This window comes from Myotis lucifugus, unplaced genomic scaffold (genome assembly GCF_000147115.1).
Source record: "Myotis lucifugus unplaced genomic scaffold, Myoluc2.0 scaffold_29, whole genome shotgun sequence".
Lineage (NCBI taxonomy): Eukaryota > Metazoa > Chordata > Mammalia > Chiroptera > Vespertilionidae > Myotis > Myotis lucifugus.
In genome coordinates, this window is record NW_005871077.1 from 6,543,942 (window position 1) to 6,571,113 (window position 27,172).

Consider the following 27,172-nt stretch of genomic DNA (forward strand, 5'->3'; position numbering starts at 1 on the left):
ACTGGGGTGCCTGGCCAGTCTGGGTGAGGGGCTGAGGGCCGTTTTCAGGCTGGCCGACGACTGAAGCTCCCAGCCTCTCCTTTTATTCTTTTTTTTAAATTCTGGGATTTATTTACCTTCTATAATTGAAACTTTGTTGCAGCTTAGGTCTGCTCCCCACTGGCAAGTGGACATCCCCCGAGGGCTGCCGGGCTGCCAGAGGGATGTCTGATTGCCAGCTTAGGCCCAATCCCCCGGGGAGCAGGCCTAAGCCAGCAGGTGGTCATCCCCCGAGGGGTCCCAGACTGCGAGAGGGCACAGGCCGGGCTGAGGGACCGCCCCCCGCCCCGCCGAGTGCACAAATTTTTGTGCACCGGGACTCTAGTCAAATAATAAGCAGTGACTTGACATTATGTGCAACAAGCTTATGAGCAAATTAGACTTTGTGGAAGAACAGGACATTTTTAAAAAGAATGTAAGCAACCAAAAAGGACACAAGGTGCTCATGGGAAAGGCACAAGCATTCCGGCTCCAGTGTGGAAAGGTTCAACAGCTAGAGAAAATGGGACAGGCAGATTTTAGCAAAAATAACTTTGGATGCCAGTCAATGCTATGTAGAGCAGAGTATGAAAAAAATCTGTGAACTGGGTGCTTGTCTATGTGTATTGTTTATTGTTAGTCTATTAAGCATGCCTTTAATTTAATTTAATAGAAAAGAAACAGTAGATGGCCAGTCCATTACTAAATTTCCCCAGAGCAAACAAAATGTGGGAATGGAGAGAGAGAGAATATGAGTGGTACACATGGCCAATAACACAGGTTTTAAGAAAATTCCCTAGACAGAGGGAAGTAATTAAAAAATTACTAGGTCTTTTGGTGATCCTATAAAATCGATGTCCGCTCTCGAGAGTGTTATTAAAAGTCTCATTTTCACCATGTTTTTATTTCCCGGTCCATCATTTAAAATTTTGCAGAATTTAGGAATGCATCTGGGATTTCTGTACTTGTGAAGAGAAAAAGGCTGGCTGAAGAGAAAGGCGCCCACCTGATTTTAGGTGGCTGTTGGCTGAGCCACAATCTCTTCATGGATGCTATAGAATAAACCCAAGATTGTTTTTTTCCCTAAAAGATGGCAAAAATGACACAAGGAAAAGATACAGGCTATCTTTGGACAATAGAATTAATGTTTCCATAATAATGGTAATTCTTGAATAATAATGTATCACATTCCAAGGTTGCCTCCCAAATCTTGGGGGCAGTCCTGTTATATAAAATAAAAATAAAATAATTTAACATTAAAGTCACTGAAAGTCAGTAAGTTATCTCTGTCACAAAATTTGTCAAAAGAAAATGCCTGAGATAGTAATTGGCTTTAAAATCTCAAAGTTGTTAAAACATAAATAAATAGATGTAACTAAAATGAAGAATTCATAGTGAAGCTTTTCAGTAATAATATATTAATGATAAATGGTCAGTTGCTCTTCTCCCTGTAAAAGTGGAGAAGTGGGTGGCAGCAGCAGCCTTAGATGTTATCTCTAAGGAAGAATGTGGTAGTTTTAAAATTCAAGAGGGCCTGATCCCTCCTCCCCCTGCCTTTTTCGCCAGCCTCAAACATCGTTTTCCAAAGTCTTTGGTAACTTAAAACTTTAGAACGTTGCTGAATTAAATAATAAAAATTATTAAATATCTAGATATTTTAAAATTACAAAAATATTAAAATATTAATCTAAGTTTGCCTCATATGAAAAATCTAGAGGATAGATTTGAATTTATTAATTAAATATGTCTTATGTTTTATTTAAAATATATATCCTTAAATATATAAAAATATTACTAATTTGAGAAATGCTAAGTATTTAACTTGCCACCTAAAATTTGAGGCTTCTAAAAGTATAAAGTTCAAATTAAGTTAGAAGAAATTATATGGTTGTAATAATAAAATGCATAAAGTTTAGAAATTCATTTTTGAGAAAAATATTTTCTCTGGAGAAATTAGTAATTCAAAATATATTGTAGTCCTCATGTGTACTACGTGTAGTAAAATTTCAACCTAGAATATAATATTTTATTGACCTAAAAAAAAAAGGAGGATTAATTCTATAGTTTGAGCCAAATTTTTAATATAAAAACTGGTTTAAATTTAATTCCTGTCTTTTAGAATAATTACAAAAGGTGTGTTGATAAATGTCAACCTAAAAAATGCTGGCTGTTTACTTTTAATTATCATTGGAAAATTAAGGTTTAAATATTGTATAGTTTTAATAATAGAAGGCAGGACATGCATTTTAAAGGAAAAGGAGGAAAAATTTCTATACAAATAGCTGAAGATATATACAAGTTAATAACAGAAAGAAAGAATATTAGAGTAAAATGCATTTTGAACATAAAAAGAAGGTTTGAAGACTAATTTGAAAGTATAAAATTTATGAAGGTTATATATATGATGAGAAGGAAAAAAGAAGTTTTGAAAGAAAGAAAGAAATTCTAAAGTTAACTATTTTCAAAAGTTGTAAAAGGGTCATAAAATCTCAGGGAAGTTTAAACAAAGACTAGACCACTATCCTTATCAAGTTACATATGCAAATGAGCACTAGCCAAAAAGAATGCTGTTTAAAAGTAAATTTTAAGCTTAATAAAAAGAAATTTTAAAATCTCTTCCGCTACTATTTACAAAATAAACTAAAAGTTATTTTTCAAGCATTAAATCTCACCATGAGACACCATAAGTAAAAAAAAGAGAGTTACTTAAAATGTATGCATGGCAGTATTGGCCAGCATCTGAAAAATAACCAAGTTGTTGCTCTGTTTAAAAGAAAGAAAAAGGTTTTTAAAAGAGGCTCCCTAAATATAGCTTAAAGATCACTATGGGAGGAAATAAAGGGAAATGCCTTTCAAATATTTAGAAACTGTAATTAAAAGTCAATATATTAGGCCTAAAAAGTAGAAATGCAAAAAGAATTGCCTTGAAACCTTAAATGACTTTTTAGAAGTTATTAAAGGACATTAATTGGTTAAGACCTTATCTAAAAATCTCTATGGAAGAAATGACAAATTTGTTACTCAATTAAAATGACTCAATGACACAAGCTGTCATTTCCAGCAATTTTGTAAAAAGTGGAGAATTTAGCACACTGCAGGATTTTCAAAAGCCTCTTAATATTATTTAAAACAGAAAAGGGGGGGTGTGTGGAGAAATCGCCTGTAAGTAGACTAACCAAGCTTAATTACTTTAATTTTTTTCCCTTGTGATGCCGATGACAAGACACCCATGGAAATACACTGGTGTCAGAATAAGCCAAAGGAAAATGGTCTGGTTAAATGGGAAGATCCCGAGTCTGGTTTATGGAAGGGCCCCGATCCCCTGTTAACATTTGGTTGAGGATACGCTTGTGTATTTCCAGAAAACTACTCCAAGCCCGTGTGGATTCCTGCAAGAAATATTAAACTTCAACATGGATCCGAGGGAGGAAATGGCCAGGTTAATGAGGACCTTGCACCTGGAGCCACGCCTAGCAGCTGCAGACAATCAACTACCCCAGCTGCAGATAGCAGCAGCCCCACGCAACCCACTGAAGATAAGGAGTGGGAGGAGAATGAGGCGGACCACAAACAGCCCAAGGTCACCTGGGGGATGGTGAAAAAGACGGTCCAGAAAGCTGAGTGAATTTGTGAGGAAACTAAAACCCCATGGACCCCTGAGAATGTCTTTCTTGCCATGCTAGCAGTCATCAGCTGTGCAGTAATAATACCGGGGGCAAATGGGGAAGCATTTTGGGCTTATGTTCCTCACCCTCCATGGGTAACACCCCTTCCGTGGGCTGATCCCTTGCCTAATGTAGTCACCAATAACACCAAACACCTTGGTCATCCAGGAAGACCACAGGTGGGACAGGGAAGTATATGAGCAAAATATAATTACACAGGTGTCACCACCCAGCTTCCCTTTTGTATGACACAGAATCAAACCACTGCTCCTTTGTCTGTAAAATTAAAGAGAGGCTTCTGGCTAGCATGGACACCAAAGGAGGGGGGAGCAAAAGCCCAAATACATCTCTTATCACTATTTGCTCCTGCGAGAGGTACAGAAAATGTAACTTTACTAAGACACCTTCCCATAAGCCATTATGTAAAAAGTTTTATGAATGGCACCCCACGGAGGAAGAAATTAATTGGCAAGACTGTTATAGTGACTACCCTACCAACAGCAAACTTAATAACAGTTTTTCTTTTGTGGATTGGAGCCCCTACGGGTCTGCGTATAGTAACAATAGCACCCTAGAATGGAAGGGGACCGCATCCTATCTATATGTTGAAGCTAATCACTCCATGGCATGGAGGAGGATTTGTTGGATCCCAATTACACGACAATTGGCCCCTACAAAATACACAATGGAAATTAGCTGCTGCACTTGCACCTATTAAATGGTATAGTTTTAACTATAGCTCAGATAATTCCATTCGTACCTTATGGGGAACTCCCAATAGGACAGTATTTGCCACCGCCTGTGTATTTGATCCATTTGTACTCCTCTCAGGCCCCATCCAGATGTGCCTTAATGCTACAAGCCATCTGTATAAGAAGTAATGCACAGGCTTCACACTATCCTTTCCACTGGATCTCCTTACATTTGCCTCTTCTTACATTTGTCTCATTCTTGTTCTTATATGTTTATTTCTAGTCTGTAGATGTGGAATGAAGAGTCTTGAAAGGACTCAAACCCTTCAGGCAGCATTCACTTTTCAAGATTTATTAAGGAAACAAAAAGGGGGAGATGCTAGAAGCTACCCATTGTCCAAGCTATCAGGAAAGTGTAAACAAGGAACCCAGAATGCTGATGGACCTTGAGCTCTGGCAAGGGCCAAAGCTATGCACTGATTGTTTAGTTGAGACAATGGTGGCTCAAGCAATTTCCTGACCTAATAAAATAAACCTTTACTAATATTTACTGACCTTTAAGATAGTCTGTCTGCTACTGGAATTGCCTGCCTGACTAAGGGCAATATGTGTATCTAAAATTGAATAAAAGGCTGGCAGGTCCTGGGCACCAGTGAAGCCCTTCCACTAGAGATGGGCGCTCTGCCTGGCCCCCTGTTTCTAAATTCATATTTCTTGTCTGGTCTTGTCATTTGCGCATGGCCCTTCTCCAGGTCCTGAACCCGAGCCACACAGGACATGGTTACCACATCTTTCACAATGTGTAAGTATATGTTTGTCTGAAAGCAAATGAGTAATCATGGCTGTCTCTGGGAAACCAAAGGACAGGGTATAAGGAAAGGGTTGCTTTTCATGCATATCCTTTATATGTTTTGAATATTTTACTATTAATATATAAGCTATTCAAAAATTTAAAATGCATCAAATATTTAAAATTATATCAAACCATTATAAATTTTGACATGGCTTAAGGAAAAAACAAAGCCAAGTCTTCTTGCTAGAAGACTGAGTAGAGGAACTTAAAATATGCCAAGTTCTGTTAAAATTGCATATAAAAAGAAAATTGGGGTTTCTGGTCAAACTAATTATTAAAAGAAGTGGGACACATAGAAACAAAGAAGGTAGGATACTTTCTTTGCTGGACACATTAGCTTCAAATTTTGAGAGAAAAATCATGACAAATTTTCTGAACAGAAAACAAGCCTGAAAGTCACTTATGTCCTCTCAGTTCCTCCTCCTTCTCTCGAGTAGCTCAGACCTTGTAGTTACCCAGCATTTATTAGGCTTCTATCAGTAAGCAGCTTTGTCTGACCAACAATGTAAGGAGAATCAGGAAAAGGAGAAGGCACCATTCTGAATGTTTATTGGAATAAAAATACTATGATAAAAATATTTTATTTGTCAAATTTCTATGTAATGAACTGCAAATATCTATCTATTAAAAAGATCTTAATTTTCACTACTTGGAGTTTGAAGAATATAGACAATAAATAAGTGCATACTATAAAATATATTATGGGTGTGGCTACCCCCTAAGCTGTTATAACCCAGAGGAAGAACATCTAGGCCACAGTGAGCACTTCTTCATAAATTTTTTTGAAGACATGCAATCTAAACTTATAGCCATTGTTTGTCATTTATAAATATCAGAATATTTGCTAACAACTCACTTTTTATCTTAAAACATTTTTAATGGTCCTGGTTCAAGAACTTAATGTATCAAGAGAGAATTTTTTAAAATTAGACATGAAAATTGGTATTTTGTTTTCCCCCTCTGGTCAGTTTGAACAATTATAAGTTGATGGGCTAAAAGGCCTAGCCATCAGTTAAAGAAGCAAATCACCAGGTTGAGGACATCAAACATCAGATTGCCTGGTCATGAATTATCAGTGAGAAAATTCACTTCTTACCTTAACAAAGTTTAATCATATTCTACAAGTTGTTGGATGTTTTCTTGGACAGATCCACTCTGGTAGAACTTAACTTACTCTAAATACAACTTATGAGACGATAGAAAGCAGATGCTCCCTAAGGCTCACAGGCAGCTGCATTTTAATGAACTGAACTGGTGCCAAAGACTAACCACCATTTCTATGGAAGAAACACAAGGAGAGAAGAAAAGGAAATGCAAGAGGTAATGAAAAGGGAGGATACATCAGAGGAGAAAAAAAGTTAATTTCCTCTAGAGGAGCAAACTCTTTTGTTTCCTGCACACCACAGCTCCTCTGTACACCACAGACTCAAGGCCTGCTTCCCTTTATATAATAAAAACCATTTTCTCCCATTTCCCTCTCTACTTGACTATGTCTCAGACGGCCTACCTGGTCTTCAACAATTCTTCTCACCCCATCTTGTAGTCATTTATTTAACATCTATACACATGAGGCTGTAACACATGATTCATTATCCAGCTCACAGTATAGTGAAAGTTTTGTAGATCTTGACTCTGAAGCTTGAGCCCAAAAAAGCAGAACAGACTTCAACATAGTCTATTTTTACCCAAGAGTCCTACCTGTTGTGCAATGGTCCTGGTTCAAGAGAGAATTTTTTAAAATTAGACATGAAAATTGGTATTTTGTTTTCCCTCTTCACTTCCTTCACTTACTTTAGCTGCTCAACTGAAGTGTCTCCTCTTATGTCAGTTATTATTTCTGTTCACAGATTTTCTGCTGCCTGAACACTGGGTATCTGGTATTTGAATTGCTTCCTGTGATTCAACTAAGAAATGCTTTACCTGTGGTGTGGACAGTTAGAAATGGTCTCACAAAACTCTCTCAACCCCACATTATAAATCTGTAATTCTGCATATGGAGTAACCAAAAAAATTAACAAATTAATCATTCATTGACTCAGAAAATTTGTTATTGAATGTTTACTATATGTCAGATGCTGTACAGGTCCTACAGATAAAAATGCGAATAAGACATAGATCCTGCATCAAAATTATAAAGAACTTGAACATGAGAGGCATGTTGAATGGAAGTAATAGGTAGAGAGAGCAAGTCACAAAAGTAAACAATTAAGTGATATAAGTGACCATTGTTATGGTGGAGATATACTTTTGATGGTAAAGTAGCACAAAGGAAGAAAAACTGAGATTCAGAGTCAGAGAAGATGCAGGTAGATCTTAAGAGAAGGGAGAGCAGATAACAGAGCCTTCAGAAGGGTGTGCCTGTGCTAGAGAAAACACAACAATGAGACCTGTTTGTCCACTGCTTTGCTCCAGTTCTAACACAAGGTCTGGTGTATCATGTGCTATCAGGGGACACTTGTTGAGTGAATAAATGTATGATGAATAATGTAATTGTTCTATACATCTCTAACAGAATGAGGGAAAGGGGATGTCAAAGGATGAGGTTTTAGTATCAGGAAGTCCATAAAGAGACTTCTACATATCTTGGAAAGGAGTTTGTATTTTATTTTATAGGCAACAAGAAGCTATAAAGAATTATTTGAAGAAAAAGATATATAAATATTCATTATCATTTTTCCCATGTTGAACACCTTATGTGTCTATGCCTGTTCATGCACCAGTCTTCAGGAATGCTTGTGAGAACATCTGGGTGCAGCCCTTCAGCATGATGGCACTGGCACATTCTTCTTTGATAAAACCTTCCCAGAAGGAAGTTTAAAAGAATGAGGGTCATGTTGCATGTTACCTGAATGTGGACATATTCTTGATATAATCCTTACATCTTGGGGCAAGAAGACGTGCTGGATCTGGTATTTAACCTTATTTGCAAACTAATAAATTATCTTATTCTTGTTTTATGGGTGCTCACAGAAAGCACAAGTTCCCTGGGTCAGAGACAACAGACTATTACTCACAGCACAACAAGCAGCATTAGCACCACATGTTTTAACTGGTCCCCTGGCCCCCCTCAGTCCCATGAGTATGAGGCTACATGGACCCTGATGGGTATTGTGCCCACAACCTTTTTGTATCATGGCTGAATGTGGGGCGCGGCTATAGGGTTAAGCCTCAGACTGACCTGTTGGCAAAGTCACAAACAAGTCCCAGCTTAGAAGGCACAGTCCTCTCAGCATAATTAGGCTTGACCTTATAATGCTCCCTAGATCTTATCTGGGAAGCTAATGGGCTGAGGGAGGTGCAGCAAGTGCTGCCAAAACACGTGAAACTCACAGGAACAGTGTAACTATGGTAACCACTACCTTGTTTACCTCTGACTATAAAATAAAGGCTCAACTTGCCTCTGGATCTCTCTCTGTGGCCTCAGCCAGGCACAGGAGGATCCACAGAGAATAACGCTGTCTTCGTGTCCTTCATTCTTCGCCGACTCCGTCCACACCTTGGGAACCCCTGGACCGCTGGGGCTGGACCCCGGCAGCTGAAGAATGCTGAGCTTATCAGCAGATCCCACTGCTTTTAAACAGTAAGCAAGCCTGCCTACTCTTAGTCACGGGAGAGATGCGACATTATGCCTACAGGCTGCCAGTCTCAAACACAACCTGAGAACTGGCCCAGATAAAAAGCCACCAGAACTTTATGCCCAGCAGGATGTGTGGGAGCTTAAAAGACCCAAGAATGGCTGTCTTTCTTGATCAAATTCATAATCTTATAAAATATGTCTGGAGAAAAATAAAAACAACTTAATTAATATTAGTGTTTGGGATTTTTGTTATGTCTTTCTGGATATGCCATTCCAGAATGCTCCTCTCTCCAATGACAAGGTAAATTACAGTCCCAGACTAAATTTGAGGGAGCAGCAGACTCTGCTGCTGCGTTTTGTACTCCTTGACTTAGTAATGGCAATGGTATAATAACATATTAGATTTATGAGGCAGTGTGCTGGTGTTTTACATGAATCATTTCATTTAATCTTTCTCAACCCCATGTGATGAATTCTAGTAATTACCATTCTCATTTTACAAATGAGGTAAGTGAAGTACAGAAAAGTTAAATACTTGTCTAAGGTCACTTACTTGACAAAGCTGGATTTTTAATGTAGATCTGACTGACTTCAGAGCCCATTCATTGCTGGGAAATGTTCTACCAAATTATTATTTCAGGGCCTTTAAGTATGTAAGTGGTGGGACCAGATCTGGGTTCAGCAACCTTGGTACTTGAGTTCTGGCTAGGAAAGAATTCAGAGTCCAGACTCAAACTATAAGAGAACATTTATTGATAAAATCATAGAGGTGGAAGAAGTAATTCATAGAAGAAATGGGATTAGGAAACTTAGTTATAGAGCTAAAGTGGGGGCCCTTGAAGCTTAGGAGTGAGGAAGATATAAAGGTGACTGCCCCTGGGATGGGGAGGGAGAAGGGAAAGGCGAGGACATGCTCCCGGGAGGGAAAGCATGCTGTGCCCTTCCTCCTAAGGGTTTTAAGGGTGGAGATTTTAGGGGAGGTGCCAGGGGAAGATCTCAGTAGAATATTCAGCAGTTTTCTAGGTGTGTCCATTCACGGTTGTGGTCTCCACTGATTGATTGGCTAGCACCAGGGCAGGAGGTCATTAGCCAGTGCAGCTGGTCCTGAGGTCAGTTGTGGCTGCTTTTGTTGCTTTTCTGGGCCTGGAGCTGAAATGCAACTGAAGCCTAGATGTTATCTTTAGGGGGGAAAGGTCAGGAAGTCCAAACCACTTATCAGCTATATGTTAGGGGAGGAAAGGTCATCTGAGGGTGAGGTCTCACCTTACAATTGCCCTTTGCTAGGCATCCAGGGCTTTCCACCCTGGTGACCTGTACCTGGCCAATCATCCTTTTTCTGTTCATGTCTGTCTAACTGCCTATCACATTGGCACATGCTTATAATTCTATTAATTTAAATACATTTAATTCTCTAAAAAACAAACAAAATCCTTACTTTTAAATAACCAAGGTAGTCCTGAAAGATATTCATGGGCTTGCCACACAGGAATTGCAAGTCAGGTTTTCCTGTTGGAGGACTCTGATAAGTTTATCAATGTAAGAAATGTCCAAACCTATAGAGAACTTTTATAAAAGTTTATTTGAGTCAAACAGGATATGCCTGGAAGCCAGATCCCAACAGACTGAGAAAAATGGTTTGGATAATGACAGTTTTGCTATTTATTTTATGTATTTGAGATTAAGGAGGAAATGTAAATAAGATTACATGAAGATGGGGATCAATTACAAGATAGTTAAGATTATGCGCTCTCTTGAGGGTGGCCCTGCTTTTTTTTTTTTTTTTTCCTGCATATGTAGTCCAGGGGGTGGCCCTGCTTTAGACGGAGGGGTATGAAAGGAGGCATTTTAAAGGTGTGTTAACCTAGATTCACAGGAACAATGGACAGGGCTTACTTAAGGCAGAGATAAGTGTTTTTACTAAAAAGTTGTATGCCTAGGGCATGACTATCCACCATGACCTGCCCAGTAAGAAATGTAAGATGAAATCACCCTGTGAGGTTACTTTCCGTAGAACCTTTTTTTTGTCCACAAGTTGAATAGAGATTCTCAGAATGGATAGGTGAGACCCAAGAGCAAATGAGAAAGGAACAGGAGTGTTTTTCTTCATCATTCTCTCAGTCTAAGAATAAAAATTGTTAGAGGCTAAATTCAAGGAACCAATTGAGTATATCTTATGAAGGCAAGCACCCCAAAATATGCCTCTTTGGAATATTGATTATTTTAAGCTGGTTATTTTTAAGAAACAAAAGACTCAGGGAAAAAACCTTTGACCTTCCCCCTTACTGGCTAAAAGAGTTTAAAATGGAAGACCTGCTCCAGGAAGGGAGATATCATCACAGATGACTATGGTTTAATCTGAGCTAGTGTGTGATAGCAATGCTCATTTAATCAAAGTCCTTCCTGCCCCATTGTTTCAAGATGGACCTACAAACATTTATTTACCAAATATTAACTCTTTTCATCTCCTTGTATAATTTTGTCTTACAATCTTTGGAATTTTCATGTTTATGTGAATTCCCCATGTGCACATATTAAAACTGTATTTTCTTATCTGTCTCATGTTAATTTGATTATTAGTCCAGCCTGATGAGTTTAGAAAGCTAGAACGAAGATTGATTGCTCCTTCTCACTTTCACAATAAGTATGTGCCCAGACCAGGGGCATGACTCTCCGTCTAGGCCAGCCGTGGGCAAACTACGGCCCGCGGGCCGGATCCGGCCCGTTTGAAATGAATAAAACTAAAAAAAAAAAAAGACCGTACCCTTTTATGTAATGATGTTTACTTTGAATTTATATTAGTTCACACAAACACTCCATCCATGCTTTTGTTCCGGCCCTCCGGTCCAGTTTAAGAACCCATTGTGGCCTTCGAGTCAAAAAGTTTGCCCACCCCTGGTCTAGGTCGACCTATGAGTGGGGCCTGGCCTACATCTCTTGGCCTCTCAAATGACAGTCCATAAAATCACCTAGGATGAAAATCAGATTAGCTGTCAGTAAACAGAATCGACATTAAGACAGGAAAGTAAGTAGCTTAGTGCTTCACTCTGTAGAGGTAAAGTAAGAATGTTTATAGAAGAAGCTCAGGGTCAGAAAGAATGAGAATGGAGGATTTCAGAATCCATGTGTCTGGGTGTCAATCCAAGGACAATCTTGCAAGGGCTAAACTGCTCTCCTCCTAGGAATCTCAAACCCAAAAACACCACACTTAGCAAAAATAGGAAGACCCAAAACAGGAAAATACCAGTGAACAAGAAGCCTGAGGGAGAAAGACTTCAGATGACTGAGTCTACTTGGCAAGGCTCTTAGCTTTCACACCCAATCCACACATTTATCATTATATACATCTTTTTTTAATAAGACTGTATCACTGAGATGGCAGGCACTGTCCACATACCTACAAGTACTTAAAGAAGTTATGCTCAGTGACAAGGAGATGATTTCAACTAAAGATGGCTTCACAAGAAAGGGTATAACTAAAACCAAGTTTATGTGAGTTGTTAAGCATTGAGACAAAAGAAGGTCAAAAACAATACTCATATATCATATATCGACAGATATCCAATTATGTGAAGTCTCTAGAACAGGGGTCCTCAAACTACGGCCCTCAGGCCACATGCGGCCCGCCAAAAACATTTATCAGGCCCGGGGGGTGTTTTTGCCGCCGCTGCCTGTTGCTTAGCAGCCGACTCGTCCTGGGCCCGCAGTGTACATGTGTGGAATGTGCACCGCACTTCTCCGACTCCCCTCCTTCTCTCTGTCTCTCCACTCCTCCTCTCAGTCTCGGGTGTGATCAGACGAGTCACGAGCTTGCCTGTGGAGAGCCTGCTGCTGCCTGAGGACCGAGGTAAGAACAAGTTAGGATTTATTTTTTTTTTGAAGTTAGGAGGTCTATTTTTTTGAAGTTAGGAGAGCTTTTTCCAGAATGAAACATCTGAAATCTCCAACCAGATCTAGACTAACTGATGCACACTTGCATCACTTGTTACGACTAGCAGTGACAAATATGGAAACGCACATTGACCATCTCATTAGCCAAAAGCAGGCCCATAGTTCCCACTGAAATACTGGTAAGTTTGTTGATTTAACTTTACTTGTTCTTCATTTTAAATATTGTATTTGTTCCCGTTTTGTTTTTTTACCTCAAAATAAGATATGTGCAGTGTGCATAGGAATTTGTTCATAGTTTTTTTTTAAACTATAGTCCGGCCCTCCAACGGTCTGAGGGACAATGAACTGGCCCCCTGTTTAAAAAGTTTGAGGACCCCTGCTCTAGAACAACGATTTCCAACCAGTGCACCACAAGAATTTTTAAAATATGAAACATCTGACTATGTAGTCAGGGGCATTGACCTCTTTTCTCTTAGATTGTCAATTTTTTTTTAAAAGACAACAGCTGACACAATAGCTGTACTGTGTGAATGAATCAAAATTATATCTTTTTTTTGTCAGATTGGCAAAAATAGATTTTTGGTGTGCTGCAGAATTTTAGTAATTAGTTTATGTATGCCATGAGATGAAAAAGGTTCAAAATCACTGCTCTAGAAGGAACTCCCTCATCTCAGTTAAGTCACCTATGACTTCTTCACCATCCCACCATAACTGAAGAACATTTCTTGTTTGAATGTTTGATTCAATCTGCTCTGATGTCTTAGGCAGAGGACATTGATGATATTCAATAACTTTAGAAATAGTATTTTACCATTACAGGAAATAAAGCTAGAGCATGAAACCACATTGATCTTTGGGGAAAATTTTAGTTGCTTTCTTTCCTTTATTTTTACGTTGTATAACATGAGAAAGAGATTAGGTTCTTAGTTTCAAGTATTCAGGATCAAATGGAACATAAGTACCATTGAAAACTACTCATCTTTATTTTGATTCACTACCCTTAGAGGGTAATACTTTAGGATTAAGAATCAGTAAATTATATAATTAATGCCCTTGAGTAGCTCTTTCATGGTTGAGAGAAGTCTCAATATATTCTCACCACATTTTATTTATTTATTTATTTATTTATTTATTTATTTATTTAAAGAATTGTTGTGAGTTTATTTGAGCCAAACTATCGACAGTTGCTGGGAAGCAGGATCTCAATGGGATGGGATAATGCTCCAGAGAATGGCAGTTTTTCACCTAGTTTTATACATTTATACAATCAAAGGAGGGGATGTAAAATGGGTTACATGAAATCCACTGGTGATAGATTAGGGAGGTGGGAGGAAGAAAAGGGGGGGAAACCTCTGGGATTGGATAAAAAGTCAAATGATAGACGCATTCTTTTACTTAGGTGGGTACAAAATAGTTAACAGTCAACAAGTAACATGATAACAATAACATTGAAGGAATTTGTGTTCTCCAGTCCTTGTGCCCTAGTACATTTGATTGTGCCCTGAGGGGTCTGGAAAAAGGGAAGTTACAAGTTACCCTGACATTTCACAAGGATGTTATCTTACATGCAAAAAGACAATAGGCTCAGTTAAGGTAAAGATTGACCTTTGTCAGGGAAGATACTGGCCTAGGATGTGACTACCCACCATAACTATTTTCAGTTAAAGTTTTAATTTCAGACCACCCTTTGTGGTTACTTTAGGTCTTTGAGTTTGCAAAACCACCATGCAGGTCTTCCCTAAGCTTGTCAGGTAAGCATGTGGCCTCTTTTTTGTACACAGCTTTAAAAAAAAAAATTTGTATATGTGTATATTTATTCCGCACCAAAAAGTATATGAGTGAAAGGGTGAGGCCTAGGCCCTCCACCTTGCCTCAGGGTAAGGGCTAGGCCCTCCACCTTGCCCCAGGGTAAGGGCTAGGCCCTCCACCTTGCCCCAGGGTAAGGGCTATGTTCTCTATCTTACCTTGGCCACGTGCTTGGCAAGGACCTTCTTCCCGGAAGTCTAAGATTCTGCTAGCCACACCCAGGAACAAGACATCGACTTGCGCCTGGCCAATCGGCAGAGCACAGTCCTTTCTCCTCCCCTTACTCCAACCCCCCCTTTAAAACCCGTCTCTAGGCGGGGTTCTGTCTCTCAGCCACTTGGCCTGCCATTGTGTCGGTGAGTCTGGTGGATGGGGAGCTCAAGCTAGCTTGAAATACAGATTCTTATGCTTTTGCATCGGATTGGGTGGCTCCCTGATGTGGTTTCTTGGGGATCTTGAAATCTGGGCATAACAATGAGGTGACTTAAAATGTATAAACAAGAGATTGTAGCCCTAGCCAGTTTGTCTCAGTGGATAGAGCGTCGTCCTGCAGACTGGAGAGTCCCAGGTTCGATTCTGGTCAAGGGCAGGTACTTTGGTTGCAGGCTCCTCCCTGGCCTAGGGCTCTGGCCAGGGCTCATTCAAGAGGCAACCAATCAATGTTTACACCACATTTCAAATAGTCTATTCTCACATGCACACATCAATGAAAAAAAAAAACAAAAAACAATGGCTGGGAACATACCACACGACAGCTCAAGGGCAAATTATAAATAGTAATAGTGTCGCAGGAGTTTGCAATCAGGGGCTGTCACTTTATTATTAGTCATACATGTTACTGCCTACCATAGGATCTACTTAAAATGCTTTATTACAAATTTCAAATTATAATTAGACGATTATTTATCACCTAGTTTAGGAATGATAGATAAAGAGACTTTGGATGATTAAATAATGCCTAGAACATCTGTCTCAAAATTGTATTCTTAAAAAAAACTGTATTCTTTGTTATTAAAAAAAAAAGAGAAAGAGAAATACCTTAAATTATAAAGGGGGGGAAAAAACAGAAAATGTTAATGATCATAGCTTCCAAGTCAAATTGCTTAATTTGATGTTCTGTGCTATGTTAATTTCAGGTTTCCTACAGAAGTGTAAGGCTAATGGAAGGTTTATCTGACATTTCTTCTCTCAGTGCTCTGAGTTCTTTCATTTGTCATTTCTTGCTGGCAAATTGATGGACATTGTTACTTTCTGAGCACATGTGGAGGCAGCTGCTTCAGTTACCTTTTGCTGAATCAACAGATTGAAGCAGCTATATCCATTAGGGAAGGCAGCTTTGGCCTGGAATTCAGGAGATGGGCTTCTAGTTTTAGCACCTCCACCAGTTTGCTGTATGACCTTGAAGAAGTCACCACCTCTCTGGAGCCTGACTTTTCATATATAATTTAAGGGAATTGCACGGGATGACCTCAAGGATCCCCAGTCCTAATATTATAGTCTGTGGTAATATAAAAGAAATGCAACCATATTGAGAAGATAGAACAAAATATAAGAGAAACAGCAGCCTGAAAGGAAACTAGTTCAAACTTAAAGCCCAGGCCAGCAACTTGATCCAAAAAAAAAAAAGAGCAGGTGGCAGTTTTGCAGGAGCCTGTTTCCAAGTTTCACAGTTCTCATCTCAGAACTTGAAAAGCCAACATCTCCAGTATCTTCTCCATTTTGGCGACTGAATCCAAATCAGGCCTGAGACCAGCCGCTCACGCATTGTGCCCTTAGCCAGAAGCTCTCCTAGTCCGCACTCTTTTCTTCTGATGTTCTTTTTCTCTCACACTGAGACATCCATAGCAGGAAAACTGAAAGGGCTGAGAAACAGGAAGAGAATTCATAAATATGCAGCAACAAAACAGTGCAGGTGAAGGAGAGCTCAGGTCACAAAGGAATCCAAAGCAACTGAGTTTAGCAGAAAGGTGACTAGGAAGCAGAGATGTAAGGTGCCCCACATCCCCGTGATGAATAAGTCTCAGCAAATACAGCAGGAGGGTGCTGTAAGCAGAGAACCAGCACAGGTGTTCCCAAGAATGACTGAATACATCAAGACATTTTTTAAATGCCGAAATCAAGAAGAGGATATATTATCAATTCCCAGGGAAGACACCAAAGTCCTGTTGCATTATTCAAATCCAAGCAAGTCAGGGCATCAGAAAGACATACCAGAGGGAATATCCACTGGGATCAGATGACCAGGCTGCATGACTTAACAAGTCTTTCCTCACTTGTCTATTTTGGTGCCTGGATGAAAGCCACAGCAAGGGCCCTGGGGCTCCACGAACAGAAATAACATTAGTTAAATTATCCACATTGATAGCAATTAGACCTTGGTTTATGGGAATAGGGTAATAAATTGCTAGTTTGGGAAAATTGTATAATGAGATAGGAGTGTGTTTTCCTTGCTGGCACTCAAGTTCTCCATTGTCATAAAAGCAAACTGCTTCTTAACAATAAACATGAATTTCATAAGAACATTTGGGTCCTGTGGCATTTTCAGGTGGGTGAAAGGGTATGTTTGGGGAAGAGACACCTTTTACATTCTCTCCCTCTAACTAAACATAAGAAGATAGCAAATTTTTTCTGCCCAAGAAAACATAAAACTAATATTCTGACAAAGACCACTGCTCTTCAAATCCAACTGGAAAAGGTGACAATCTGGACAGAACTACCCAAGTCCCCTCCATTATAAACAGCTCTGTAAATGCCCTGTTAAGAAAAGGACACTAGTAGCTTCATTTGTGGAATCAAAGAACCAGCGGTGCATGCTGAAGTGCATCCAAATGTGTATGTTTCTCCCAGAGAGCAGTTCCCTGTGACAGGACGTGTCTGCTTTAGAGACTGGGAATTCCCACAGCGATATAAGACAGGTTTGCAAGTGAATTCAGCTCTGAAACTGAAGCACCAGAGAAAATAGCTACCTAAGCAACACAATGCAGGCAGCAACCCAAAGCCTCAGGTTCCTGCACCCCACTCCTCAGAATGGCTTTTTCTGCTGTTGCTGTGAAATAAGTCAGTTCTTCGTTAGCGAGAATTCTAGATTCATTTTCCCTGCAGGTTCTGACCAAGCTCCACCTGATGGAGTTCCTAAATTCTAACAACCTTTCTATAAGAAAGGGGTATCCTCCAGGAAAAAACTTGATCTCCTTCTTTTATTTTTTTTGGTATTTTTTTTAAATTAAATCTTTATTGTTCAGATTATTACATTTGTTCCTCTTTTTTCCCCCATAACTCCCCTCCTCCCAGTTCCCACCCCACCCTCCGCCCTCACTCCCCACCCACTGTCCTCATCCATAGGTGCACGATTTTTGTCCAGTCTCTTCCCGCAACCCCTACACCCCTTCCCCCCCCAAGAATAGTCAGTCCATTCCCTTTCTATGTCCCTGATTCTATTATAATCACCAGTTCATTCTGTTCATCAGATTATTTATTCACTTGATTCTTGGATTCACTTGTTGATAGATTCGTATTTGTTGTTCATAATTTGTATCTTTACCTTTTTCTTCTTCTTCCTCTTCTTGAAGGATACCTTTCAGCATCCTATCTAATAAAAGAGAAACATGGTAATTAGCCGTACCTCCGCTACCCTTCCCATTGGCTAATCAGGGCGATATGCAATTATCTGCTAGCCAAGATGTTGGCCGGCAGCAGGCAGCTTACAGCGAACATGAGGCTTGCTTGTTTCAGTGACGGAGGAAGCCAAGCTTCCCCGCCTTCCTTGCCGGCCTCTGAGCTTGCAGTTTGAAACATTGTAACAAATATAGAAGCTAAACAAAACTCCAGAAACCGGCTATCAATCAGCCAGGCTTCAGCCAGCAAGACCGCAACATTGTTTCGAATACAGAAGGTAAACAAAGGCCAGAAACCTGCTTTCAGCAGCCGAGCCTCAGATAGAAAGCCGGCTCTCAGCTCCATGACAGGCATAGAAGGTAAATAAATGCCAGAATAAAAAAAAAAAGAAAAAAAGGAGAGGTTTGGAGCTTCAGTCGCCCGCCAGCCTGAAAACAGCCCTCAGCCCCTCACCCAGACTGGCCAGGCACCCCAGTGGGGACCCCCACCCTGAAGCAACAAGATGGCGGCTAATTTGCATACTGAAGGCAGGTGGCAGCAGGCAAGGCTGTCTGCGGTCTGGGACCCGGATCTGTGACCCTGCCGGGCGGGGGCAGTGCTTGAGGCTGCCTGCGGTCTCGGGACCCAGATCCGTGACCCTGCCGGATGGAGGGCAGTGCTTAAGGCTTTCCGTGGTCCCGGGACCCGGATCTGTGACCTAGCCAGGCGGGGGGCAGCGTTTGAGGCTGTCCGCTGTCCCGGGACCCGGATCTGTGACCCTGCCAGGTGGGGGGCAGTGCTTGAGGCTGCTCGCGGTCTGGGACCTGGATCCATGTCCTCGCAAGTGGGGTGGCAGTGCTTGAGGCTGTCCGCGGTCCCAGGACCTGGATCTGTGACCCTGCTGGATGGGGGGCACTGCGCGGGAGGCTGTCCGCAGTCCGGGACTCCGATCTGTGACCCTGCCCGGCGGGGGGCAGTGCTTGAGGCTGTCCGTGGTCCCGGGACCCAGATCCGTGACCTGGTGGGCAGGGGGGCAGCACGGGAGGCTGTGTGCAGTCTAGGACCCGAATCTGTGACCCTGCCAGGTGGGGGTCAGTGCTTGAGGCTGTCCACGGGACCAAGACACAGATCTGTGACACTGCCGGGCAGGGGGCAGTGCTTGAGGCTGTGCACTGTCCCGGGACTCGGATCCGTGACCCTTCACGGCGGGGAGGCAGCCATCATGGCTCAGGAGTGACTGCGCAAGATCCGCCTCCTGGCCCAGAAGGTGCAGGATCGCAGGGAAAGCCACCGTGGCGGGCCAGACTGACGTCCTCCTGGCCGCACCACGGGGTTTGCGGATCTGCAAAGCCAGAGGCCTCTGGTGTGCACATCCCCCCCTGGCGTGCGAACATCCCCCAGCACACTGTCACCCTCCCACGCCTGCAACAGTTGCAAACCAAGGCGTGCACAAGTTCCCCCGCCTCTCCACCGCACTTCCATCAACCGGGCATGCCTAACACCCCCACAGGATGTGCACACATCCCCTCTGATGCGCTCACGTCCTTTGGAGAGTGTCTGGGTGTTCTGGGTGCTGAGAGTGGGCGCCTGTGAGATGACAGTGAGAGGGCGGAGTGGTGATGCCCTGTTCCCACGGAGGCCAGTGCAGCTACGAGATCACCTCTGGGGAGTTAATGCAGGTGCTGAGGCAGGAGCAGGTGCAGACAGACACACCTGGTGGGCGCGGGCGGCCCTCTCTGAGGTGCCTTCGGTCAGCGTTCAAGATCAAGTGCCCAGAGGCAGAGAGGAATTCCGTCCTCTCAGTGAAACAGTGGGATAGTCGGGGCGACTGTAGAGGAGGAATGTGCACTTTGGGTACCAGCACCCATGAGTGAAGGCTGCCCTGACTGAGCCTTGCTTTTTGAGGCCTAGCGCACTCCTGCTGGGCAACGGGTGACAGGATGTGCTTATCCGAATTAATGAGAGAAAACATTGATTCTCCTGCTGCCCACAAAGGTGGAAAGTGAAGTGGGGAGACATGTGGGGAATGAGCAAGGTTCCCTGTCTGGGGGTTCCAAATCTGCTGTTGATTTCTTTCACCACTGACTAGAGATATACAGGGTGTCCCCCCAAAATGTATACACACTTTGAATACCTACTAATTCCAATGGTTTTAAGCATAAGAAAGAAACAACAATGGAGCTGTTATCTGTTAAAAGTGTGGGCACAAACAGGTACTTGGACATTCCCTGAGGGGTCTCAGATTGGAGAGGTTGAAGGCCAAACTGAGGGGCCCCTTCTCCCCCCACTACCCCAGTGCACGAATTTCGTGCACCGGGCTACTAGTTTCATATAATACTGATTTGGTAGTGATGAACTCCTTTAGCTTTTCCTTATCTGTGAAGCTCTTTATCTGACCTTCAATTCTGAATGATAGCTTTGCTGGATAAAGTAATCTTCATTGTAGGTTCTTGGTATTCATCACTTTGAATATTTCTTGCCACTCCCTTCTGGCCTGCAAAGTTTCTGTTGAGAAATCAGCTGACAGTCATATGGGTACTCCCTTGTAGGTAACTGAGTTTCTTTCTCTTGCTGCTTTTAAGATTCTCTCTTTGTCTTTTGCTATTGGCATTTTAATTATGATGTGTCTTGGTGTGGTCCTCTTTGGATTCCTTTTGTTTGGGGTTCTCTGTGCTTCCTGGACTTGTAGGTCTATTTCTTTCACCAGGTAGGGGAAGTTTTCTGTCATTATTTCTTCAAATAGGTTTTCAATATCTTGCTCTCTCTCATCTTCTGGCACCCCTATAATTCGGATGTTGGTATGCTTGAAGCTGTCCCAGAGGCTCCTTACACTATCTTTGTATTTTCGGATTCTTTTTTTCATTTTGCTTTTTCAGTTGGGTGTTTTTTGCTTCTTCGCATTTCAAATCTTTGACTTGATTCTTGCGCTACTCTGGTCTGCTGTTGGGAGTCTGTATAATATTCTTTATTTCAGTCAGTGTATGCTTAATTTCTAGTTGGTCCTTTATCACAACATCGAGGATCTCATTAGATTTCTTGTGGATCTCTCTATATTTATCGGCGGTCTCATCAGTCTTTTTGAGGGCCTTACTAAATTTATCGGCGGCTTCTACACAGTTCTTGAGACACCTTAAAAGTGTGGTTTTGAACTCTATCTCCAGCCTTTTGCTTTCCTCCATTTCTGTCATTTGTGTCCTGTTTCTTTGTCTCTGCATTTTTTATGCTTTCTTGGTGCACCCCCTAGTGGTCTTTGTGCGCAGTCTTGTTGTAGTTAAGCCTTGATTGTTGTAGGTAACACTGCGGGGGATTTGACCTCCAGGCCAACTGGCTGTGAGAATCAGCTGTGTCTGCAGTGGGAGAACTTCTATCCTCTAGGGAGGTGCTAATCTAGCCTTTGCCTGAGGCTATCCAGCAAATGCCTCTGTGCAGGGATTGGGCAGGGTGGGTCCCAGGGGATCAACAGGGTGGGCGGAGCGAGCAGTTATGGCTGCTCTCAGTCCCGTCCCCAGAGGCTCTGCCTCTCAGTGTCCCAGCAACCGCTGCAAGTACCTCGGAGAGAAAGCTGCCCTCGAGCTCCGATTGATGCCAGACAGTCCCGCTTCTCCCATTTGAGTCTGGGTCCCCAGAGACTCGCCCAGAACTGGAGCCCAGAGCCTGAGACTCCCTCCCGATTGAAAAAGACAACCGCGCCCTCAGCCGCCAGCCCGCTCCACACGCACCTCCGCACCTTAGTATTTTACTTCCGCACTGCGCCTCCTCTGAGTCTCGGTATGCTTTTCTCTTTCCTTCTAGTTGTAGAATTTCCCCTCAGCCGGCCTTCCTGTGGTTCTGGGTGATGTCTGTTCCGTCTTTTAGTTGTATTTTTGAAGTAGTTGTGCGAGGCAGCAATCTCCGGTGTTTACCTATGCTGCCATCTTGGTTTCTCCTGATCTCCTTCTTAAACAGCTTGAATCTTAATAAGAAGTTATAAAAGACCATAAAAAAATATGTACTTCCCTCCCTAAATATCCAAACTTCATACTCAGTAATAATATCAAAAGAAATCCAACTGGCTATTTAAAGTTATCCTTGGATTCATTAGAGCTTCAATATCATACCTATTGCTGAGTTGATGACAGGTGGGGATTTTGCCAAAATCAGTGTATCCAATTAGCACCAGGGGTCCACAAGTCAAGCACTTGCAAGATACAAATTATAGGTGACATTTCTAAACACAGATTGGCAGCTTAAGCCAGGACAGCCTTCTCTACCTTTGGAACATTATTAGGAAGCAATACTCTACCCAACCTTTGTAATCTACATATATTTTTTTAAAAGAGGATCCTGAGAATTTTGTTGCCATACAGACTTATATGGCCAGGAGGCTGGTATATGCTTACTCTCATGAACCCAAAACAGGCTTGTTAGTTATGTGTGCATTTTGTACTTTTAGGAACATACATATCCAGGCACCCAGACTGCACAAAATTCACTATTATGATAAAATTATATAGTTTGTTGATAATGGAGTCACTTCTGCACTCTCCTTGCCTTGTAAAATCCCAGACACCAGTCTTGCAAATAGAGTTCACTTCTGTTTTAAACTAGCATTCTAAACTGTTTCCATAAAATAATAGTGCTCTATAAGCTGGGCCAAAATACCCCACAAGTAAAACCCAATAATGTCAGACAAATAGTTTATAGGAAAAAGTTGGAGTTACTGATTGTCAAATAGGTTTTCTGGCATATAGTTTTCTTGAACCCTTGGTGCTCTCTCCCCTAGTGTCCATTAGAATACATTGCAGATGAAAGAGTGGATGAACAAATAGCAAATAGAGGGAAACTCAGTAACAGCTGATCTTGCTGGTTCAACATGTGTGTCTTTTCCCACGTATATGTGTGTTCTTGGTTGTGGTTTTAGAGGCATGTCTCTACCCACAACTCAACTGACTATTTAAAAACGTGTCTACTTTATTAGGAGGTAAATCACATATACGCACTCTATATCCATCAGGGATTACAACTTTTAGCTCAGTGCCTCTCTGTAGTGGCATTGTTCAGTTGAGAAAAACAAGACTGAATGATATACAGTCCATCCTTTCTCAATAATCTATAGCAGGGCAAACTTTATCTCTAAAGGACCTAAATATTTTAGGCTTTGTGGGCCATATGATCTGGGTCACAACTGTGTGACTTTGCTGTTGTAGCACCAAGCAGGCACAGAAAATATCTGAATAAATGAATATGATGTGCTCCAATAAAATTTTATTTATGAGCACTGAAATTTGGATTTTACATAATTTTCATATGTCATGAAGTATTCTTCTTTTTTTTCAGACACTTATAAATCAAATACATTTACTTTTGATCCACAGGCCATGATTTGCCAACCACATCCTAAAGTCAAGCTGCTTTAAAACACATTCTTGACCATTGGAGAGTGGCATACCTGACTTTCTCATCTTGACTTTTGACTAGGTTACTAGTCAAAGGGGCAATGTAAGAAATGTCAGATGAGCTTCACAATTGGGTTTACTGTGAAGATGCCACCCAAAGCAGCACACACTGTTGCCTTAAAGTGGAGCAATTTCCCTGGTGTCCTGAGGATGGTTGTACTCCTTCTGGGAAAGTGGCTTCTTGCAAAAAATCATAACACAGATAACTTTCTTTTTGTTTGAGCTGCTAGGAAGTTCACAGGCCAATTTGCTCAGATCTAGCAAACATATTGGATCACACAGCATATGTTTTGTATAAATATATCCCACCTTTATCTCATTTTTCTAACCAATTTTTTCTTTATCACTTTTAAAATAGTATTGCGTTGTAAGGATTTTTGTAAGTAGCCCAATAAGGCAGAAAGCAAATAAAATAATACTAATAAAATATATATTATACTCATATTTCTGTACTTAAAATTGTTGGTAATCATTAATCAAAAATGATTTCTTATTCAGCCAGTGTTGCTCAATGGTTGAGCATAAACCCATAAACCGGGATGTCAGGGTTTGATCCCCAGTCAGGGCACATGCCCAGGTTGCAGCCTTAATCCCTAGTAGAGGGCATGTAGGAGGCAGCCAATCAATGATTCTCTCTCTATCATTGATGTTTCTATATCTCTCGCCTTCTTCATTTCTCTCTCTGAAATCAATAAAAACATATTTTTTATTAAATGACTTATTATAATGTTCCCCAAAAGAGCACTAGGACCAGTAGTTTTATGACCCGTCATGGTCAAAGAATCCTCACCTGAAGGAAATCTTGGACAGAAGTCCAATAATGCAACAGACACAATGTGGATGGAGTTGCTCTGAGTGAAATGAGTACCCAGGATAAGGAGGTACAGAGGCCACCTGAAGGATAGTCACTGGGAGTAATTATTAGAATGATAGATTTCTGGGCTCCACTTAGAGCCTCTGGATCTTCCTCTTTCAGGCATCAAGCATGAGAATCTACATTTTAAATGAGAATTTTGAGGAATTGTTTGAAATACTAAAAGTTGAGTGGCATCATCCAAGAGATCTGCTAAGGACAATTTGAAAAACATTGTTCCAGGGATGCAGTTGCGTGAGGGTTTTTTGTTTCGTTTTGTTTTTCCTTCCTCAGAACTGTGGAGCAAAGCTTGTTCCTCTCCCACTTGCTGCCCAGATTGAATTGACCAAAGCAATGGTTATGGAGAAGCCTGGTCCCCTGCTGGTAGGGTGGGAATTTGTGAGATAGTATTACACACCACTAAACAAGGTGCCAGACATGCTATACAGATTGTATGGAAAGAAACTCTTCTTATGTCCATAAGGGATTGGATTCAAATGGAAAGCCAGCATATGCGATCTATGGACAGAAAGAAATCCATAGGGAAGTGATGTCACAAAACCTCATTAATTGCCACACTAAGATTCACCATGTTGATGCTCATGCCACTCTGAATGATGTGGTCCATGTGATGGGGTTGCTGTTTAATAACAAATAGGCTTTGAGGAGATTCATGCAGACATTTGTCCTTGCTCCTGAGGACTCTGTTGCAAACAAGTTCTATGTTCATAGCGGTGTCTTCAGATACCAAGATGAGGTCTGGTGGCTTTGTCACTGAGCCTCACGAGGAATCTGAGGGAGAAGCAGAGAAACCTGAAGAAAGACAGCAGACACCTGAGATGGTACCTGATTATTCTGGAACTTTCTGTGATCAGACGCTCAGCAATGACTTGGAAGAACATTTAGAGGAACCTGTTGCTGAACCAGAGTCTGCTCCTGAACCAGAACTGAAGCAAAAACCTGAATTTGAAATCCAAGAGGAAAAGTGTGAGCCAGCATTGGAGGTAACTGCTCCTGAGGATGCTCAGAAGAATTCTTCTCCAGCACCTGAAGACATCACTCAGACAGAGCAGGGGACATGTTCCTGGGCATCTGTGACCAGTAAGAACCTTCCACCCAGCAGAGCTGTTCCAGTTACTGTGATACCACCTCATGTTGTTCAAGTACCAGCTTCACAGCCTTGCCCTGAATCTAAGCCTGAATCTCAGGTTCCATAGCAGAGGGATCAAAAAGTTCTGAACAACAAATAAATATTCCTTTCCAGAGGGGTTGAACCCTGAAGAATTGTGAGACACCCTGACAGCCACCAACTCTTCATTGGCAATCTGCCTCATGAAGTGGACAAATCAGAGCTTAAATATTTCTTTCAAAATTATGGGAATGTGGCGGAGTTGTGCATTAACAGCAGTTGGAATTACCCAGTTTTGGTTTCGTGTGTTTGATGATTCTGAGCTTGTCCAGGAGGCCCTTAACAACAGGCTCATCATGTTCAGAGGTGAGGCCCATCTGAATGTGGAAGAGAAGAAGACTTCAGCTGCCAGGGAAGGTGGACCGGCGAGATAACGATACACATATACTGATCAGGGATTGTAACTTTTAACTCAATGCCTCTCTGTAGTGGCATTGTTCAGTTGAGAAAACAAGACTGAAGGATATACAGGCCCTCCAGGTGGGCTGGGTCATGGAATGAGAGGCCCTCGCTGGGAGGCATGGTGCCAAAACCAAGATTTGGAGTGGGAAGGGAATTGCTCCAAGATGGTGAGTTGGTCTTCACTGGTCTTCACACAGCAGTGCAAACCCCTGTTCCTGCAGAATGGTGAATTTCTTCAACCACCATCTGGTATCTTGCAATGTGACCCTGGTCTCTTATAAACACCTTTAAGCTTGTACAATTTTACTTTTTGTGTTAATGGTGTGTGTTCTCCCCCCTCTTCTTCCCTCTCCTCACCTTTTAGTCCTTCACTTCCAATTTTGTGGAATGATATGTTAGGAAAAATTGATTTTAAAGAATGAAAAAAAAAAGACTGAATTTCTTTGCTTTACTTTGCATATACAGACTGGATTTAACAGCCATTTCCCCCAAAGGAATGTTTCTCACTTATTACTGACATTTGGTATATTTCATTCATTGGGATATTTTTTTACTTATTTTCTACATGTATCAAAAGCTCTTGAGAAATACAGGATTTGATAAATAGAAACTCATTGGAAAAATTGACAATTTTGATTCTCACTGGTATGGTTAAAAACTTAATAAAAGATGTTAATGAAAAAAAACAACAAAATACCCTCAAAACATTGTTTCAGGCAGTAACACAAATTCGAAAAAGATGGGCTAGCAAAGGGAGCTATCTAGGAAATCTGGGCATGTTCTTAGTGCAAAGGCAGAAGGTACATGATGATGAGCATGGACTCAAGGAACAGTCTGTCAGAGTTCAAATCCTGCTTCTACAGTTACTAGCTGTGTAACCTTGGACAAGTCACTTAACCTCCCTATAAGTACCTTCTTTATAATCTTTACCTCATTGTAAAATAAGGATGTTGATTAGCAAAAGTTTGTTGGGCAGATTTTGTCTACAAGGTTTTTAGAACAATTCTCAAACACTTTCCCTTATTTCTATTTACCTCGTATCAGACACTTTTTAATGTAGCTCCTAATATCTCCTATTTCTTCCTCTCTCCTCCTTTCCTCTTTCATTCCTTTTCTTCTGTATTTGCCCTCCTTGATGCCAAAACTCAACATCATAGAACTAGATGGAGAAAGTGAAACTGCATCTTTAAGGTTGATGAT

At 41.3% G+C, this 27,172-nt stretch overlaps 1 pseudogene; it reads left to right on the plus strand.

Annotated features, from left to right (window-relative positions):
* The first annotated feature begins 12,588 nt into the window (after nt 1-12,588).
* LOC102427720 lies at nt 12,589-26,301 on the plus strand (annotated as a pseudogene).
* The last annotated feature ends 871 nt before the right edge of the window (nt 26,302-27,172 follow it).